At 51.6% G+C, this 13,896-nt stretch overlaps 1 protein-coding gene across 3 annotated transcripts in view; it reads right to left on the bottom strand.

Annotated features, from left to right (window-relative positions):
- The window catches only part of GDPD5 (glycerophosphodiester phosphodiesterase domain containing 5), a 95,932-nt gene extending 90,201 nt beyond the window's left edge, over window positions 1-5,731 (bottom strand). For 2 of the 3 annotated variants that reach the window (XM_016186913.2, XM_060176809.1), the window contains exon 1: window positions 5,015-5,731. The gene's annotated coding sequence lies outside the window, so the exon portion shown is untranslated. The remainder of the gene's footprint in view (window positions 1-5,014) is intronic. The other variant, XM_060176811.1, reaches the window with a different exon arrangement.
- Between the last annotated feature and the right edge of the window lie 8,165 nt (window positions 5,732-13,896).

The following is a 13,896-nucleotide window of genomic DNA, read 5'->3' as shown; positions in this document are numbered from 1 at the left end:
GAATTTGCCTGGAATGAGTTCTGGAAGCTTCTAGGAAGAGGCATCCTGGGATCTCTCCCACAGCCACTACATGACCAAGAGAGGAAGGGCAGGCCTTGGCCTACAAAGCCCTGGTGCCTAGGGGGTGTTGGCCATGGCTCGGAGGCTGCCAGGGAAGGAGGAGCAGCTGGCCTGCCAATGACCCCGCTGTGGCCAGCAGCCTCACCTCTTGCCCTGCCAACCTGGTATGGCTCCTGATCATGGGGGCATCTCCACCCAGTGAATGCCCATGCTGCCAGCATCCCAGGCCGCCACCCTCCTTTGGGTGAGGCAGCAGCTAACTACAGAGCCTTCTGGCCAGACAGCAGCCCAGCCAAAACTCACAGATGCCTGTCGCACCACATCCTCTGGCCTGGATGCTGTGGTCTCTTCCACCTTCCAGGGTTATGGAGGACACTACAGAAACAGTCTGGAGCTCGGACACCACCCCACTCCCCACAGACCACAAGGGTGGGGGAGGGGTGCAATTCACCCCAAGCCACAAAGCCAGCCTGGGCAAAACCCAGGGAGGCCCAGCTAAGTGTACATTTCTGGACCCCATGATCACCCATGAGCCCCTCTTTAGCCTAAAGACAAAAAGGCTCCTTGCTAAGCTTTTCCCATGTACAATGTGGCATCTAGGAATTCCTTCCTCTTGGAGGTGAAGAGATCAGGCATCTTCTAAAAGCTGTTTGGTGACCTTGAGTAGGACAATGCTATAGGTTCTGGGGGGCAGTAGTGGTTATTGTCCAGAATTGTGAATGAGTGTGCACAGCACACTGTTTCTGGTTCATATTAAGCATCATTATTAAGAATATTATTATTGAATATGGATAGACCTACAGATTGTCAAATGTGATACAATGGTAGGGATTATTAATCACCATTGTGAAGCAGCAAAGATTCAGAGCAGGTGTGTCCAGAAGTTGGGTAACATAGAGATGTTGGGGGGAGGGAGCCATGGCTGGGGAGGGGAGCAAAGAGGAGGCAGGGTTGGCAGTTCTGGCAGCAGGACCCCCACAAGTTAAGGGACAGTAAGGGAGCCCTAAGTTCTGTGTTCAGGACTCAGTGGTAAGAAAGGAGCCACGCATCTAAGGCAGTGGCCATGGAGGAGCCTGGTCTTGAGTGTGCAGGTAAGGAGGAGCCCAGTGCCCAGTGAGGGTTTCCTGATATTTTCTGAACTATGGCTTCTGTCTGATCATCAAGGGCCTCCACATCTGGTCACTCCTGCTCTGCTCTACACCCCCCAACTGGCATCCAAACTCCAGCATACACACACATACACACACACTCACACATACACAGTTCTCCCCACCTCTGAGCTCACTACTCATGCCACCACCCCTTGGCCCACGTTCATAATGAAGCCCCTCTTCACCAAGTACCTACTAAACTCTGAATATCACATATATAAACTCACAATCATCCCTAACTACCTCCCATTTTCCAGATGAGGCCTGGTAGGATCAAGTGTCCTGTCCAGGGTGGCACACTAAGTGAGGCATGGCCAGAGTTCAACCTTGAACTAATGTCAGTACACATACTTTCTTTTTAAAAATTAAAAAAATATTTTTTTATTTATTTTTGAATAGAGACAGAGAGAAATTGAGAGGGGAAGGGGGATAGAAAGGGAGAGAGACAGATAGAAACTTGCAGACTTGTTTCACCACTTGTGAAACTTTCCCCTGAAGGTGGGGACCAGGGGCTTGAACCTGGATCCTTGCACACTGTAATGCCAGCATTTACCAAGGTGTACCACCACCTAGCCCTGGCCCAACCCATACTCTCTATCATGCTACTTCCTGCTCATCAGGACCTTTCCTTCTTGAGGAAGCCTTCTGGGCTATTCCAAGCTTCAGAGCTTCTCCCTGTCCCCTTTCCCTTCTTTCCACCCCCCCCCAAGCCCATCCCTAACTCATTTTTGGAATCAGAGGATCAGAAGCCCACAGCTCGACTGGCATGGTGCCCAGGGTTTCCTGTGGGTGCACCTGGTCCCCCAAGAAGAGCCAGAGTTGATAATAGATAATTTCTTCCTGTCCTGTTTACTATCCCCCTCACCCTCCAAGTTCCATATCTGCCTACCTCCTCTGGGGACGTTCAGAAGCTGAGCTGAACAGAAGCACAGGGTCTGTTCCTGGCGGAACCATACATTATTCACTGCCCCTTTGTGCCCCACCAGCTGGGCAGGAAGCCAATAGCACTCCCCTTCCCTGGGAGGTTAGGAGGGGGTCAGAATCCAGAGCCCCTTGCCAGGGCCCAGCAGATTCCAGAGAGCTGTGTGCCCAAGGAGGAGGGTGGAACTGGGGGTGCCTGACTCACACAGGAGTCCAGTAGAGCACATTCATGCCTCTGTGCCCATCTAAGGCGAATCTGAGAAGTTTTCTCAATTTTCTGGTCAAAACTCAAGTTTCCTTCATGTCTAGGGAAGGAGGCAGATATTCAGTGAAGCATTGTATATTGAACGCTCACGGGATCCTCACAGCAACCTGACAGAGGAGGAATTCTCCTTAGGAGAACAGCTGAGGTTCTGTGGGGAGCAGTGATTTGTCACATGGCAGTGGGAGGCAGAACAGAGTCAGTCTGGATGGTGTGTGTGATCACCTTCTGCTGCTCAGCCACCTGCACAGTGTGTTTCCACCTGGGAAACAGTCCGCACACAGTTCTGCAAGTGAGCTCCAAGGTCCTGGGCAGGTGGTCTCAGCTGTTTCCCACATTAGGTAGCCATTAATAACAAGCCCAGTCTTGGCAAACACAAAGGACTCTTTTTAATACTCGACTATTGACTGACTGTGGTGGCCCCATTATCTGAGCAGGTTGTGCTCAGCCTGCCTTGACCCTATTTGACAGGTGCAACCCTGGATGCACATGAGAGGGCTTAGGAAGCTCTGTGGCACCCCAGGCTCCGGGCTCTTCTACCTCACCAAGGAATGAGGTCACAGCTGTGAAATGATATTATCAAAAAGAAACTCTGTTAGCACACAGTGGGTACTAAAAAAATCTGAAATTGCTACCCATGGGGGGGTACATTTAGAATCTAAGCCCCTCAAGGCCAGGTGGGGGCACGCCCGGTTGAGCACACATGTTGCGATGCTCAAGGACCCAGGTTTGAGCCCCCAGTCCCCACCTGCACAGGGAAAGCTTTGCAAGTAGTGAAGTAGGGCTGTAGGTGTGTCTCTCTCCCTCTCTATCACCCTCTTCCCTCTAGATTTCTGACTGTCTCTATCCAATAAATAAATAAAAATAATAAAAAATTAAATAAAAAATATTTTTATTTATTTATTTTCCCTTTTGATTGCCCTTGTATTTTATTGTTGTAGTTATTATTGCTGTTATTGTTGTCATCGTTGTTGGATAGGACAGAGAGAAATGGAGAGAGGAGGGGAAGACAGAGAGGGAGACAGAAAGATAGACACCTGCAGACCTGCTTCACCGCTTGTGAAGCGACTACCTTGCAGGTGGGGAGCCAGCCAGGGGCTAGAACCAGGATCCTTACACCGGTCCTTGCGCTTCACGCCATGTGCACTTAACCCGCTGCGCACCGCCCGACTCCCATAAAAAATATTTTTAGAACATAATCTAAGCCCCCCATTTTCTCTTCCAGTTCTCCCAACTCCTCCAGACCCAGCGGCCCTCAGCTACTCCTTGAAGGAGCCCTCCTTCAACTCCAGAGGCATTCAAAGGTGGTTTCCCCTCCACTTTGGGAACCTGGGTCCAGTAGAAGTCAACTACTCTTAGGCAAGGCCACAGGGCTCAGACCAAAGCCATATCCCCTCACCACCCAGAACAAGATTCCACAGAGCCCCTGCCAGGGGCTCTTTCACAACACCCCACCCAGTGCTGCACAGCCCCAGGGGGAGCAGCAGAAGGGGGCTCCTGGGAAGCCAGGCATCTGGGACTGCATCCCCAATTTTGGCAGCATTAAACTTTCAGACCTTGAGCAAGTCACTTCCCTTCTGGGTCAGAGGTGTCTTGCAGGATCCCCTGTCCAGGACAGGCCTCCAGTCTGGGCCAAAGACAGCGGCTGCTGGTGTGTCTTTGTTCCTAGTACTCACACAGACTCTCACAGTCCCTCATGCATGGCCACCCTAACCTCATGGGGGGTGGGGAAAACCCCAACCACCCACCCAGAAGACTGAGCTGAAAAGGGGAGTGGACACCTTGAAGGATGTGTGGAAGGGTTCTCAACTGTACTTCTGACTCCATTACTTACTTTGGGACTTCAGACAACTGGTACTTGTGCACACACAAAAACATACTAACAGAGTGAACCCAGCAGAAAGCTGAAGGAGGTGGGCTGAGTGAGGGGTTTTCCTTCAGGTTTTATAGACTCCCAAACTGGGATTTCCACTGTGAGTTCCCCCCTCCCCTCAAAGAAGCAGCAATGTCTCACCACAGGGGCAGGAGCCCACAGCTCTCCGACCCTGGGCACATGAGGAGGCAAGTTGGGGAGCTGAGGAGCTGCCCACCTCTGCCCTCTGCACGGGGCACCTTTCCTGAGAGGTGGCAGGGTCAGGAGAAAGCCACCTCCCTAGCTTCTGATCAGTGCTTGGTTGGGCCAGTGGCCCCATCTTGACCCCTCTCTCTCTCTCTCACTGACCTCCAGTCTGGTGGCTCCCCACCCCCCACACACTCACTCATTCTTCATTCCCTTTCAGCCCTCCTCCTTCCTCCCCACTCCTACCTGCTCTCATCCCCAGAGTGATAAGCGAGGGTCACTGAACCCCTGCGAGTCTCTCAGTTCCTCCATCTCAAGCGACCGGAATAATACACAGCCCCTTTCATTCCACAGCATTACTATGCCTCATAGAGTGACCATGTGCGCAAGGGTGGGGCGCGGACCCGTACACAAAGGGACCCCTGAAGTGTCGGCCCCTCCTTTCTCGCGCCCCTCCTGACCAGCGCCAGCCTCAATGGGTGGCCCCTGCGGCCCGCGGTTGACCCCTGCGCCGCCTTGCTGGGTTGGAGGCCAACCTCGCGGCCTCCGGGGCTCGCTCACCTGCAGCGCTGGGCTCCTGGCCTCCGGGGCAGCGGGGCTCCCGGTGTCCTCCTTGGGGCACGTGCAGAGCCACCTCGCCTAGGGCAGCAGGAAGCTGGCAGCTCGGGCTCACAGCACCTGCTCGGTCCGGCTCACCGACTGTCCAGCCCACCTGGGGACCCGCACCGCGCGCCGGGGCTTACTGGGCGCTCGCACAGTCCCAAGTCCGAGGCGCCCGGTCGGAGGCACCTTGCAGGTCTGGTGTCAGGGGACCCGAGGCTGGGTGTGTCCCGGCTTCTCGGCGCTCACTCGGGGGCTCTGAGAACCCTGTGCCAGCCCGCGGTGGGGGCTCCGGCACTCTCTCACACAGTAGAAAGGCAAGGGACGAGCCCGCGAACGTCCCTCCCTGGTGCACCGGCTCAAGCTGGGGCGCTCCGAGCGGCGGGGCCACAATGGCCCTGACCGCGGGGCCAGGAGAGTCTGGGCGCGGAAGCCGGGCTGGGACAGGCGGGGCAGGACAGGGCGCGGGCGAAGAGCGCGGAGCCCGGCGGAGAAGTCTCCCCACTCTGCAAGATGGGGCGGACTCCCGGCCCCACTTCCTTCTCTACCCAGTGCTCGCTCGCCGCCCGCTCAGCCGCGCACCGCAGCCGCTGTCATACCCGCCGCCGACCCCCACCAGCGCTGCAGCCGGAGCCGAGCAGAGCCGAGTTGCCCAGAGCCGAAAGCCCACGAGCGCGGCTCCGCCCGGATGGGGCGTGACCACTTATGCCACGCCCCCTGCATCGGCCCCGCGCCGAGAACCAATCGGAGGGCGGGAAAGGAGCGGCGCTCTGCGCAACGTGCTCCACACCTCCGGGCGGGTGGGTCGGACCGGGAGAGGTGAGTCCAGGAGGACAATGGCGGGGCCAGCCCGAGCGCCAGCAGAGGGCCGGCCCGGGACCCGGATGGAGGAGGGGGCTAGGGCCTGGCGGAAGTGGGACGCGGCGAGGGGCTGTGGGATCTTGAGGAGGGGTCAGCGAGGTGGACCAGGGGTCCGGGCAGGACCGGTGGGACTGCGTCCCCGGCTCCCCGGAGCGTGCAGAGAAACTGTCATCTTCCGGGGAGCAGCGTGAAAGTTTTTGAAAATAAAGAGCGGCTTTTCCGAAGCTGCCCCTTTGCGGCGCCCCTCTCCTGTTTTAAAATAGCAAGTCGGGAGCAGAGGCGCACACGCACCCCGAGTCGTGACGAGTCGTGCTGCTCCCGCCGCTCGGCGCTCCGGGGGCAGGCGCTGCGTGCCGGCTCAGCTCCCGGCCTGCGGTGCCCCACCCGGCGGCGCGCGGCGCGCTGAGCACTTTGGGGAGTTGGGTGCTTGTGTGAATTCTAGTTGCATGTCCTGCGGGGGCGACGGGAAAGCTACACACTGAGCTGAGGACCGTGCGAATGGAATCCCACTTTCCTGTAAGCCATGTGCCAACCTTGTACGGAAGGGAGCTGGGGGTTTCTCCCGTGAAAGCAGCGAAGCTCAGAGATGCCAAGTGATATTCCGCAGACCACTAGGCTGACTCTGGGCTCTATCCCTCATCGCAGCGTTCTAGGGCAAAACTATGTGGCTTTGAACAGGTCGCTTGACCTCTCTGAGCCTCTGGTGCCTCTGTAGAAGAGATGTAAGAGTCTTAAAAGTCATAAAGACAGTGTTACCTGTCAGAGAATGGAAAGAAGGGTCTGGAGCAGTACACACCAAGTCCACAAGCAGAGTCTGAAAGAACCCCTTTGGAGACCTCTTCTTCTTCTAGCGTTTGCCCTTCTTCCGTAGCCAGTCAACAGCGTCAGGTTGAGCCTGATGTAAAGTTTCGAGACCTCCTTTGAATCTGGAGAGGTGGCAGTCGTTGACTATGTGGGTCATAGTCTGTCTGTAGCCGCAGGGGCAGTTCGGGTCGTCTCTGGCTCCCCAGCGATGGAACATAGCGGGAGACCTCTGAGCCTAGGAGAATTAGAAAAGGCTTCCCTGGAAGTCGGGCAAGGACCAGCATAGGATGCCGGTTCGAGCCCCCGGCTCGGCTCCCCACCTGCAGGGAAGTCACTTCACAAGAAATGAAGCGGGTCAGCAGGTGTCTTTCTCCCCCTCCCTATCTTACACTCTTCTCTCCATTTCTCTCTGTCCTGTCCAACAACAACAATAATAATAATAACTACAACAAAAAACAAGGGCAACAAAAGGGGATAAATAAATATTTTTTAAAATATTTATTAAAAAGGAAAAGGCTTCCCTGAGAGAGTGGGAGGCAGACTTGGGGCAGAAGTAGAGGTTAGCTAAGATGGAAAGGAACCTCAGGGAGTAGAGTGGTGTGGCCAGACACCCTGGAGAGGGAGAGTATTGCTCTGTGGAAGAATACCAAGTCTAAGGTGGGAAAAAGAATCAGTGGGAAGAGAAGAGTGAAGAATGAGAGGTCAGAGTGGGGTTATAACCTTTCTGAAGGGGCAAGAGCTCTTATAGGGTCTTGTTCACACTTTAAACAGAGCAAGGAAGTAATGCTGAGGCCTGGTCTGTACCCACTGTCAGAGGTTGCCCTGTAATGCTGAGCGCCCAAGTCTGTACCCACTGTCAGAGGTTGCCCTGCTTAAGTATTTAACCAGGAGCTGCTGTGGGGGAAATTGAGCTTTACAAGGAAGCCAGGCAACATGAAGATATTTCAGGTTGACAGGAAGCAAGTGTTGTGGGTCCTGCCTGCTGGGGGTAGGATCCCAAGTCCTTACTAAGGCTCTGCCCCTTCCTTTTTAGAGTGTGCAGTCTTAAGAGTCTAGTTGGAAGAACAAGGAAGAGAGTGGGCTGGAGGCTGAAGTCCAGGAGGGAGGAGGTGCCCTCTCAGCCAAGCCCTGGAGCTGGAGTAAGGAGTTTGGTCCCAGGACTCATACACTGTGCTGTGGCCATAGGAGGCAATCCTGCCTGAAGCATTAAGCTTGGGAATGGTGCACACAGAAATTTGTGACTCTTCTCTCTTAGCTCAGAACCTTCTGTGGCTCCCAGCTGCCAGTGCTATCAAGTCTCAAGTCCCTAGTTTGGTGTCCCAGTGTCCCATCATTGTACTCTGTCAAGCCCACCAGCATATATCACAGTCACTGGCCTCTCCCCTCCTCTGGTATTCAACTTTTCACTTCTCTATGCACACGCAGAGCGCGGTTTCTCCCCGCCCTGTGGCTACTTCTGTTCCCCTTGCTGAGGACGTGTTTTCTTTCTCTCCTGAGCTACTTCCTTGTCTAAAGGGATGTGGGGAAGAAAGTTAGGGGCAAATGTTCACCTAACCTCTTCACAGCTGTATCTTCAAAGTCTGGCTCATGGTAGGTACTTGACAAAGAGTTGTTGAATCAACATTGCTTTTCTCAGGTAGTGTTCCTCCTCTGAGAAGCCTTCCTTGATTCCTCCAGGCCAGCTCATTTTTGGCTGGAAATTCTCTGCTTAAAGGTATAATGAAGTATTTACTATCTAGTTGGTCGCTTTGGCAGGAAGCGTCTTTGAGGCAATGTGCCCCCCCCCCCCCGCAACACAACCAGCCCCCACCCCAATTCCAGTATGGGAAAGTGAATGAATGAGGTTTTCAGCAAATCCCTAGCACCTGGGGTGGGGGTGCAGGATGGCAGATAAACAATGCCAGAATTAACAGAGACTTTTTGAACAGCCCCTCTGGGATTCCTAGGCTCCAGGAGAGGAGAGCTCTGGATCACAGGAGGTGATCAGTAAGCAGTCCTCTGACACCTACACTTGCCCTCTGGCCACCTTGACTGTGTCTCCCCCATTCTAGCCTGCCCATGACCCCAGTGCCCTCTGACATCACTCCTTGCAGAGAGAAGCTAGAGGGGCTGGGCCCACACACAACAGGGAAACTTGAAAGCACAACATACTATCAAGGAAGGATCCAAAGAGAGGCCAGGGGCCCTGGGCAGGGAGACCATTCAAGGCCTACATGGGCCTAAAAGGTGGTTGGGTAGCTAGGGAGGTGGCACAGTGGTGGCGCACAGGACTTGGAAACCAGAGACCCCAAGTTTGGCCCTAGGGGCTACCTATGCCAGAGTGATGCTCTGGTCCTCCCTCTCTCCTTTGTGCATGAACAAACAATGAAATATTTTTAAATCAGAAGGTGGTGGAATGGAAGGGATGTGTGTGGAGTGGGAAGTAGGGGCATGATGGTGACGACCAGCCACTTGCCTGGATTGGGGATAAAGCAGGATATAGAACACTTTAGGTGTGCTGGTATGGTTCAGGAGCCAGACCACACCCTGTCCTACCCCACCCCCCTTTGCCCCAGCTTCCTTGGGATGGGTGGCGGAGGGTAACAGGCTTGGTGCTATGCAGAGTTCCTACCAGGCCCTGTTTAGGAAAGAGGCCACTGGCTGGGACTTGTTGGGAGAGCCCCGGTGGTGAGAGGAGGCAGTGACTGGACCTGGCCCTAGCTGTGGGTGGAAGGTGTGGAGCTCAGGGAAGAGCCTGGGCAAGACCTGAACAGGGAAGAGAAGGGATCACATAGAAGAGAACAAGGTGGAGGTGGCAGGGAGCACCAGGGCTGAAGTGTCCTGGGGTCCATGCTGGACTGATGGGGGAGGTGGGCCATCCTACCCAGTGTGACTGACAGAACATACATGCCCATGTGGCAGCTTGGAGAGGACTGGGAGCCTAGAGACAGATGACAGGGGAGGTAAGGGGGCAAGTATTAGGAAGGCAGCATCTCCCACTTCGGAGGTATGTGGAGAAGTGAGTGTGGAGTGCAGACAGGGTAAGTGACCTCAGATCTGGGTGCAGCAGGACACAGGGACTCTGCTCTCCAGGGAGAGGGGGAAGGGGAGGAGGGGGGAGCAGGGAATTTGGGGGTTGGTTTGAGGCTAGAGACTATGATTTGGGAGAGTGGTGGGGAGTAGCTGGTCTGACTGAGGGGGGCCCTCTGAGTTCAGAGTGGCTCTATGTCTACCATGGAGTGGCTTTGGGAAATACCTGAGTCAAGTTAATTATAAAAATATCCCTGGGGGCTGAGCAGTGGTATACTTGGCTAAATGAACAGTTACCATGTGCAAGGACATGGTTCAAATCTCCAGTCCCCCACCTATAGGGAGAAAGCTTCACAAGCTGTAAAGCACAGCTGCAGGTGTCTTCTCTCTCTCTCTCTCTCCCTTCTTCCCTTTTTTTTTAAATTACCCTTCCCTTTCAATTTTTCTCTGTTCTATCAAATTAAATAAAGTTAAAAATCTTTTTTTTAAAAAAAGACCCCAGGGTAGGAGGGTTGGGGTGGGTGGAAACTAAGTCATCCTATACAACACATGCCCTAGCATGATCAAGGCCCTAGTTTCAAACCCCAGCACCACACAGGAGTACCATGGAAACCATGGGGGAAGCTCCGTGACTGGTGGTGGAGTGGTGCTGTGGTGTCTCTCATCTCTGTATTTCCCTCTTGTTCAAAAATGCAGATTGATGGTAGTGCCACACACACATGCTGCCTAAATAAAGAAAAGGCCCCTGACACTCGTTCTGTTCCTCCTGGATCCCAGCACAGTTTCCAATCCTGACAGGATGAGAAGGTTCCAGTCGTCTCTGACCCCAGACTCTGTGGCTGGGGTCATCCAGCCAGGGGCACTAACCCTGACCACAGCCCTAAGCTCACCCTCTCCAGCAAGCTCCTAAGGATCACTAGCATGGGGTGTCTGGTTTGTCACCACCACTGCCAATTACCAGAAGCTTTTTTACTTGCTAGACTGTGAGCATCTAGTTACATTCACTTCTCTGTCTCCAACACAGGGTGTGGCCACTTGTAATAGGTGGGCCTTCAGTACCTCTAACTGCAGAAAGGCAGACTAGGAGCGCTTCTTTTCATTGCCTCTGCTGCCCCCTGCTGCCCGAGACTGCTTGGTGCAGAGTGATAACAAACGGGCACTAACGAGAATGTTCTCAAACTTTTTTTTTTTTTATTATCAAACTTTTTGACCTCAGGACCCATTCTCCATACCAAGAACTATTGAGAACTTGTGTTTATATGGTTTTGTTCAGTAACAATAAACTTTAAATGGTATTTTTATTTTCTTTAATTTTTAAAGATTCATTTATTCATTTAGGAGGGAAAAGGAATCAGAGCATCACTCTGGCACATTCAATTCCAGGATCAAACTCAGGACTTACAGTCCCGAGTATAAAGCTCTAGCCACTGTGTCACCTCTAAGGTTGTTATATTTTAATTTTTTCTACTGGAATTTAAATAAACATTTACAAATAGAAATCTGATTAACTGTTAATTTTATGAAAAATAACTATATATTCTAAAGCAAAATGAAACCAAAAATTAACAAGGAAAGCAACATTATCAGCCCAGGAGGCAATACAGTGGATCAAGCATTGCACTTAAAAACATGAGGTTTGGGAGTCGGGCAGTAGCGCAGCAGGTTAAGCGCAGGTGGCACAAAGTGCAAGGACCAGAGTAAGGATTCCAGTTCTTCTTCTTCTAGCGTTTGCCCTTCTTCCGTAGCCAGTCAACAGCGTCAGGTTGAGCCTGATGTAAAGTTTCAAGACCTCCTTTGAATCTGGAGAGGTGGCAGTCGTTTGAGTCCCTGGCTCCCCACCTGCATGGGAGTCACTTCACAAGTGGCGAAGCAGGTCTGCAGGTGTCTATCTTTCTCTTCCCCCTCTCTGTCTTCCCCTCCTCTCTCCATTTTCCTCTGTCCAATCCAACAACAACAACATCAATAACAACAATAATAACCACAACAATAAAACAACAAGGGCAACAAAAGGGAATAAATAAATACAAAAAACACATGAGGTTTGACATTTTCAGCCTATCTTGGATGGAGCTTGAAGGAATCATGTTAAGTAAGATAAGTCAGAAACAGAAGGATGAATATGGGATGATCTCACTCATAAACAGAAGCTGAAAAAGAAGATCAGAAGAGAAAACACTAAGCAGAACTTGGACTGGAGTTGGTGCATGGCTCCAAAGTAAAAGGCTCTGGGGTGTGTGGGGGCCAGGATTCAGGTCCTGGAACATGATGGCAGAGGACCTAGTGGGGTTGTATTGTTATGTGAAAAACTGGGAAATGTTATGCGTATACAAACTATTGTATTTACTGTCAACTGTAAAACATTAATTTCCCAATAGAGAAATTAAAAAAAACAACAAAAAATGAGGTCTCAAGTTTAATCTCTAGCATCATATATGTCAGAGTGATGTTCTGGTTCTTTCTCTCATGTTAAGTAATAAACCTTTTAGACATTAAGAGTATTCTATGTATTTGCAAATGTCTATTAAAGCTATTTTATATTATATAGAATTTCTGTTGTATTTGACTTAACAGATTATTGTAGTGTCTCAACAGCAGATGAGTTTGAATGGCAGGTAAGCTCTTTCCCTTCATCCAGAGCTAGTGTGTCAATTCCTCCCTCTCTCTCCTCTCTCTCTCTCTCTCTCTCTCTCTCTCCCTTTCTTTTTCTGCAGTTGCTGGGGCTTGGTGCCAGCACTATGAATCAACCACTCCTAGCAGCCATTTCCCCCCCTTTTTTCTAATTATAAAAAATATATGGGGGCCAGATGGTGGAGCACCTGGTTAAGCACATGTATTACAATGCGCAAGGATCCAGGTTCAAGCCACTGCTCCCCACCTGCAGGGGGAAAGCTTTACGAGTGGTGAAGCAGGGCCGCAGGCGTCTCTCTGTCTCTCTCCCTCTCTATCACCCCCTTCCCTCTTGATTTCTGGCTATCTCTATCCAATAAATAAAGATAATTTAAAAAATTTAAAATATATATATATATATGTTAGGACAGAGAGAAATTGAGTGATGATGGGGAGATAGAGAGGAGGAAAGACACCTGCAGACTTGCTTCACCACTCATGAAGTGGACCCCCTGCAGATGGGGAGCAGGGACTCAAACCCAGGTCCTTGTATTTGGTAATGTGTGTGCTTAGCCAGGTGCTCCATTGCCTGCTCCTCCCCCACACACACACACACACCATCTTGTCTCTGTAGCAGAGGGCTTCAGAAGTTATATTAAGGTTCAAAGTTGTATTGAACTGGTATGTCAACAATATGAAGACCATGACCTGCTGAATGATGAGGCACATATCAATGACACTGGGGCCAGGAAACAGGGGCCTGTTAGAGCACTAGCTGGCATGCCTGAGGCTCCAGAGTCCACAGGTTCAATCCTCAATATCACCTTATGCTTGAACTAAGCAGTGCTTTGGTTTGCGTGTGTCTCCCTCTTTCACTCCACCCCCATAATAAAAGGGTAATAAATCTTTTACATTTTTCAAAAGAAAGCATAGACCAAGTCACTTCTATGGACTATCAGGTGGCTCGCTCAGTGACTGAGCTGGCACTTTGGGGAAGTGAAAACCCCAAGGCAGTTGTGATTGAAGGTGCTATTTCAATACACTCACACAGAGGAAGTTGAGTCACAAGATTTATTAAGATCCCAGAGACTAATGCATAGACAACTGTATTATAAACAACTAACCTCCCAATAAAATGGAACAAAAACCCCAGCAACTGAGGCACCCCCTAACACACACACACACCCAGGTCCAGGGTTGTCCTCTGTCACAGGTCACCAGCAAGCAAGAGACAGCAGGGTGAGAAGCACTAACTCTTTGTGGGCTTGAGTCTTCAATGGTCACTTTTTAATTTTTCATTTATTGGTCAAATTTATTTTTGTAGCACTGGGAGCTCCAGCATATGTGGTTTCACTGCTCCTGGATCACTTTTTCAGAGAGAGAGATTAAGAGAGAGACGGTGAGTTCCACAGCATAGAGTATCTTTTGGTGCTGTGGCGTCATTGTCAGGGCTTTTGGCAGAGGTGGCAAGCTGGAGGGGAAAGCCCATGAGTTCCAGACTAGATGTTTGAGAGCATGCAGGAGTGGGAGAGGGCGTCTGGAGCATATAGAGGCACTAACTG

Source organism: Erinaceus europaeus, chromosome 17 (genome assembly GCF_950295315.1).
Source record: "Erinaceus europaeus chromosome 17, mEriEur2.1, whole genome shotgun sequence".
Classification (NCBI taxonomy): domain Eukaryota; kingdom Metazoa; phylum Chordata; class Mammalia; order Eulipotyphla; family Erinaceidae; genus Erinaceus; species Erinaceus europaeus.
This window is presented reverse-complemented; position numbering and strand designations above follow the sequence as displayed.